Genomic DNA, 6,907 nt, shown 5'->3' with positions numbered 1-6,907 from the left:
ACAAATTGCTTGAAGCCCTTTGATTATACCTACATATACGCGCTCCTTCGAAGTTCCAGCTTATGTTTTTGCTGGTTTTACACGTTACCGAAACTCCTCGCATTTTTTTTCCATTTTAAAAGGACACTAAAGAAAAATGACCTAGGTTGGCAGATTAGGTTTCTGTAAAAACGAATTCGTAATTCCTAGCGAGGACAGAGTTTTTGTAAATTAGAAAATGACGCAAATTTGAAAATCAGAGTAGCGCCACCTGTTGTGGACTATCGCACCTCTCCTGTGGCGTCAGCATTGGCTGATACACAGTGAGTGCCACAGAAAGGTCACGTGGAGATTGCGTCATCTCATTCGTTTAGTAGGGGGTAATTTAAAGAAAGGAACAGCAACGGCACCTTCGGGGCAATTTTCTACGCAACAAAGAGGCATATCGGCACACAGAAAATGACGATAGACTTTAGGCAAATAATCTATTTATCTATCTAGCCTTAATATTTTTTATTGATATAGCAATTATATGGACATTCAAAGAGAATTTCTGCCGTCGGCGTCGCCGTCGCCGTGAGGTTCCGTATTACGTCAACGGCGATGAAATCGTCGCCGCGCGTCGGACGCTGTATGTGCGAGTAAAAGAGCGCGAGGGACGAGCGCTTTCACGGGGAGCGAACGCCCGTCGGAGAACAAACGGGCGTTCTGCGCCGTGCTCCCTGAAGTGCTGCAGAATTAAGCGTCTGTTTCTTCCTTTACAATCGCCATATATATAGAGCAAACGCGACTTTTTCCGTCGCGCGAAAAGCCGTGGGAGGACGGGAGGGAGGGAGGGAGGGAGGGAGGGAGGGAAGGGAAGGGAGGTGACGTTTACCTACGGCACCAAATGCGTATTTATATAAAAATGTTGCGAGGCGAGAAGGTGGCAAAGACTTCCGACGCTGCTCGACGAGTTTCCCATTCTGATCTCGTCGAAAACTTCCGAGCCGGCCCCACAGGCCCTGGAAACAGTCACCAACGCCGCGCGCGTTCGCTGGGAACGCGGGCAAAACGGCGACGGCGTCGACAACAGTTCTGCGCGTTGCTGATGCTGCTGCATGTCCAAGTTTATACAGCTGATAACACTACTATACTTACTCCGTAAAGCTCTCTACTAAGTTGTTGTCTCAATTGATGCTTCGCCTTTCGAGTGAAACTACGACATTTTTTTATTGTTCCTTTAAATCCTATAAGGGGCCTCCCTCATGACTAAGTGTTTTTCAGAAATTTGGGAAAACTTGGTTGGATACTAGTAGTATTCGAGCAATAACGATTATACGGCCGCTTGAAGCGTGTTCGCGCAACGTAAAAAACAACCAGAAAGAACGTAAAAAAATTTCGAGTACGCTTAAGCTTTGTCTTTAAGACTGGAACGCGATAGCGTTATTGGACGCCGTTGACGCCGACACCGACACCGTATTTTCTACGACATGGGGCCCGATCAAAATTTAGAAAGGCTTGGTTTGCAACATTCCCCTCAATTTTGCCTAGAACAAAAGTACAGCGAAACACCCTCAGACCTGATGGACGCTTAAGCTTCGCCTTTAATAGTGGAACGCGATAACATTAAAAGATATCTAGCTGCTTATCAGCCTTTTTTGTCGTATATTAAAATTACAATCCGACGCTATCACGTCTGTAGGTTGTGGTTAAGTCGTACTTCACCGACTAGGTATGGGCACACAAAGGGCTACAGCGAATAGGCATCCTTTCTGGTTGTTTTAATGCGACAGCGTTAGAGGGACACTAAAGAGAAACCGGAAGTTCATCTTTAATGGTAGATTATCCTATCACGATCGCAAATATACCATTATTACGGCGAACAGAGGTTTAATACGCGAGAAAATAGCGAAAAAGTGAAGGATAGGTGCTGACGCCCCTTCGAATTTGCCGCACTACATGCTCATGACGTCGGAGATCACAAACGCAGCCCAGCCGCGATTGGTCAAGAGTGAGTTATCGCTGTTAAAAAACACAAAATGAAATACACCTTAAACGTACGTAAACAGCATTTGCCAACTTTTTAAGCTCTCGAGGGTGACTGAAAGGTAAAACCTATTTTTGTAAGGGTGGTGTCGGCGTCGGCGTTGAGCATTGGAGTCTGGCGGAAATAATCATGCCGAACCACATCATCCCGAACCATCCCGACCACACAGGCCCCCCGCGTGGCGCAAGGCGATAGTGAACGAAATTTGGTGCCGGCGGTCTAAATAGCGTCTCTGCGTCTTTTGAGCTTGCTAGATATTCTTGAGTGCTTCTACCCTGATCTTCTGGCCGACCGCTTTTTTTCGGCATCGGCGAGCCCACTAAAACGGCCGTGTCCACACTGAGGGCCGCTGTCAGGTTGGCTAGCTGTCCTTAAACAATCTCGTAGGGGTTTGTGTACGTGAAATTCTCGAAGCAAGTGTTGATTGCTTGAACGGTCGCCGGAGATGTTTGCCCTAGTACGCATCTCCCGGTGCATTTTTAGGGGCGAAGTTCCTTAGGGTGTGGGTCATTCCCTCCTCTATAGCAGTAGTAGTAGTAGTATGTAGCCACCTCTAGATTATGAATTGCTCAATAGATGGCGTAAGAGGTAGCCATCTGTAGTTTTATGAAGTGTTCTCTAGATGGCGTAAGTCCGTAGCTCTGGTTGGCATGGACACCTCTATGTATGTATACGCATTTATACATATATATGTATATGTATAGTATAACCGGAAGCCGACTTCCACTTCCGGTTCAGCTTCCGGCTTCCGGAGAACGCTTCCGGCATTTTTCTCTCTCGTCCGTAGCTTGTTGTGCTGCGGTGCACAAGGGCGTTCGTTCCCGACGCGCGTTCTCTTTCTCTCGTTCCCGACGCGCGCTCTCTTTCTCGTCCGTAGCTAGGGGCGCTGCATTGCACAAGGGCGTTCGTTCCCGACGCTTTCTTTCTTTATCTCTCGTCCGTAGCTGTGGTTTACCCGAATGATCCCCCGGTGCTTCGCCCACTCATCATCATTCACTTCGTGGATATGCTGCGATTTTTTAGGAGCGAAGCTCCTTATAGCGGCACCCGTTCCGTCCCCGTCGTCGTAGTAGTAGTGTGTAACCAGTCTGAGAAAAATGAGAAAAAAAATCACAGCATATCCACGGGGTGAATGATGATGAGTGGGCGAAGCTCCGGACGGAATCATCGGATCTCCCGCTTAAGGAGACGCTAGCACAAACGCGTTAGAAACGTGCAGTACTCTCTAGTAAGGGGGAGCGGCCACAGCGTCTTACGCAGCCATTTACACATGCCGGAACGTGCATCGCGTTTGCCGACGCCGTCACATGACTGCTGAGAGAGTATACCCCCCGTATTCATAAACGCTCCTCGACTTGAACTTGACTTGCCACCGCTTTGGGCAGCGCGTTCGAAACGCGTTGAAGGTAAGGCGGAGAGGCCACATCGTCTTACACCAGCTTCTTACACGGGCCGTAACGCGCTAGCACAAACGCGTTAGAAACGCGCTAGAAACGCGGCCTTTCGTTAATGTTGGGTATTTATTGCCATCTTGGTGCATGTGTCTATGTGCGCTTCATGGCGTAGTGGGCTAACGCCGCGCGCTCGGAAGCGAGGGGTCCCTGGTTCGATTCCACGCTACGGACACAACTTCGGAATTTTAGGGGCGAAGCTCCTTATAGCGGCACCCGTTCCGTCCCCGTCGTCGTAGTAGTAGTGTGTAACCAGTCTGAGAAAAACGCGAAAAAAAAATTCCGAAGTTGTGTCCGTAGCACGGAATCGAACCAGGGACCCCTCGCTTCCGAGCGCGCCGCGTTAGCCCACTACGCCACGAAGCGGACATGGACACACGCACCACGATGGCAATAAATACCCAACATTAACGAAAGGCCGCGTTTCTAGCGCGTTTCTAACGCGTTTGTGCTAGCGCGTTACGGTCCGTGTAAGAAGCTGGTGTAACACGCTGTGGCCTCTCCGCCTTACCTTCAACGCGTTTCGAACGCGCTGCCCAAGGCGGTGGCAAGTCAAGTTCAAGTCGAGGAGCGTTTATGAATACGGGGGGTATACTCTCTCAGCAGTCATGTGATGGCGTCGACAAACGCGGTGCACGTTCCGGCATGTGTAAATGGCTGCGTAAGACGCTGTGGCCGCTCCCCCCTACTAGAGAGTACTGCACGTTTCTAACGTGTTTGTGCTAGCATCCCCTTAAGCGGGAGATCCGATGATTCCCTCCGGAGCTTCACCCACTCATCATCATTCACCGCGTGGATATGCTGTGATTTTTAAAGACGATAGTCTTTCTTGGGGAACTTAAACGCTGAAAATTTGGTCTGTCTGTCTGTCTGTCTGTCTGTCTGTCTGTCTGTTTGTCTGTCTGTCAACCGATTCAGCCACCCGGCCAAAGTTGGACCACTTGCTTACCGCCCACACTACGTAAACTGGTACGGCTGTTCATACTTGTGAACGTTATCAATCAAAAAGTAAATATTACGCATATCTGAGGCGCAACATCACTAGGTAAGTATTAGGAGGTGTGTTCCTTTAATAGAAAATACATAGATACGTAACTCTAAAGACCCTAGTTTCTTAAGCTGCGCTGAAAATGCCATGCTATGCGCGCCGACGAACGACGTCTGCCACGAAGGGAGGGAACCCTCTGCACAAGCTCGTGTCACCGGAGACGGGAAGGCGTCTACTTCGGCGCACCAGTAGTACATGCGCACAGCCATTGACCCTTCCACGCAATAAAATACATTCATGTCTCACAAATGGTTCTTCTTTGCAAACTATCATGCTATACAGTATACCACACGCGACCGAAACATTGCTGACATATCGTGGAGGTACGAACACATGGCATGCCAGCAGTGATAATGCGGTAAAATGAAATCTGTTCAAACAAACCTCCATTGCATTTATCATGCCAGGACGGAAATGGTACGAGAACAGCATCACGGGTGGCCGCGGATCAGACCAGCACTCATGTAGTACGGCCGGCAGAAGACTATCGTCTTTCGACGACATTTGCAGCGAAGCACGCAGATACGCGGCCATTTTTTGCTTCACATTTTTTTTACTGCTAAGCGTCCAGTGCACAGTTAGATAGAAGACTAACTCTTTTCATCAAATGCTTGCAGGTATACTTTTTATTCGCGAGTCTGTTGCGTATTCTTAAAGTTGCATTGAAAAACATCATCCAGGAATGTAGCCCGATAGCGGTATTTGCTTTAGACAACGTACAGGCATAATATTTGAGCATTTGGCTCCAATGACGATCGCCACGTACTGCGCTCGGTTCGGTCGATAAGATGCTGATGTAACCTATTTTTACACGTATTATGTACTGACGGTCAGCTTAAACAGCTCCGCTGTTAAAACACCCGATATTGCTTTCTGTTACTCAGCAGGTGCTACATAAAAGTGTTTTTCCAAGGGTGAAAGAAGCCCGCGAATACACGCGAAGTGCCTCGAGCGGCCAGTCAAGCGTCAATATTGCGTTAATCGCGGGCTTTCTTTGTAACGCGGAAAAAGAATTGCCCGAGACATAGCACACTGAAAACAACTGAATCGGGTGTTTGAACACAATTATTACTTTCTCGTCCAAATCCGCACACTGCATCTAATAATTAAGAAGTTTCGTTAATTAATCTCATCTAATTATTTTTAGATGCGAAGCAGCTTATGGTCGGGACTATGTCACTCCCTCCCTCCCTCCGCCGTGCGACGTCTACGCCACCACACCCCTACAGCGCATGCGCATCCTCCTCCCCCTCCTCTCCTTGTCTCATCTCTCCTCTCGGCATTCCTCCTCTCCTCTCCGACGGTCCTCTCCTCTCCGGATTGTACAACAAATCGCAACACCTGCGGCTCCGCGCGCGATAATGCGAAGCAGTTTAGGTTAGAGGCGCGACGGTAGGCGCCCCAGAGGCACCGGCAACAGTCACCAACACCGCGCGCGTTCGGTGCGAAAGCGGGCAAAACGCCGATGGCATCGACAACAGTTCTGCGCGTTGCTGATGCTTCTGCATGTCCAAGTTTATACAGCTGATAAAACTACCTTGAGTCGACCCCATGGCTGCTTCGCATACTACTCAGGGTTCCCCTACGGGAAGATGGTGTAATTTTTTCTGCAGTGGGTAGCCACTTTATGTATGTAGCCACAGGTTTGTTGTTTCCGACCATCCATCAGCCTGCGGGTGGTAGGTGGATGCTTCGTGATGCTATACCTCTAGGCGACGGCGGCATGTTCCGAGTTCCCGGCTACGGAAAGCGGCTACCTGATCAGATGTAAGTACTTTTGCAAGACCGTGCCGCCATTCAAACTCGTTGTGTAAGAATGTAGTCACATGTAAAAGTAACACTCGCTACGGGAGCAGCTTCTGCGTATTTTCACAAGTAGTCAACGACGACCAAGATGTAGCGGTTTCCAGCGGCCGTAGCTGGTAAAAGACCCATGTGTTCTATTCCTGCCGTATAGAATATCATCTCAGGAAGTGAAATAGGCGTGAGCAGTCCAGGTCTGCCCACTGGAAGCACTTTGTGATGTTGGGAGATTTCACAGCTCACGATATTCCAGTGGACATTACTTTCCATTCACGACCACCAAAAGCGTACTTGAACCTCGCTTGCTGACAGATGTATACTCCTTATGGTGCGTCGAGCGTGCAAAATTCGTGAAATCTGTGAGAGGTTCCCTGACTAAAACCTTGCACTCGCCCGCGCAACGCTTGAAACAGCGAAGCTGGGCGATCGTAGCTCAGCATTTTGCGGAAGTGTGCGCGAACTTTTCATCTTACTTCTCATGATTATGATAATATCTGTTCTCGCGTCTCGGACTTACGGCCCTCACTGCGCATTGCATAGCGCAGCATGCAACAGAGACACCGCGTTCCAGGAGACTCCCCCCCTTGAATGCGTCTC

The sequence above is a fragment of the Dermacentor silvarum genome, chromosome 10 (assembly GCF_013339745.2).
Source record: "Dermacentor silvarum isolate Dsil-2018 chromosome 10, BIME_Dsil_1.4, whole genome shotgun sequence".
Lineage (NCBI taxonomy): Eukaryota > Metazoa > Arthropoda > Arachnida > Ixodida > Ixodidae > Dermacentor > Dermacentor silvarum.
This window is presented reverse-complemented; position numbering follows the sequence as displayed.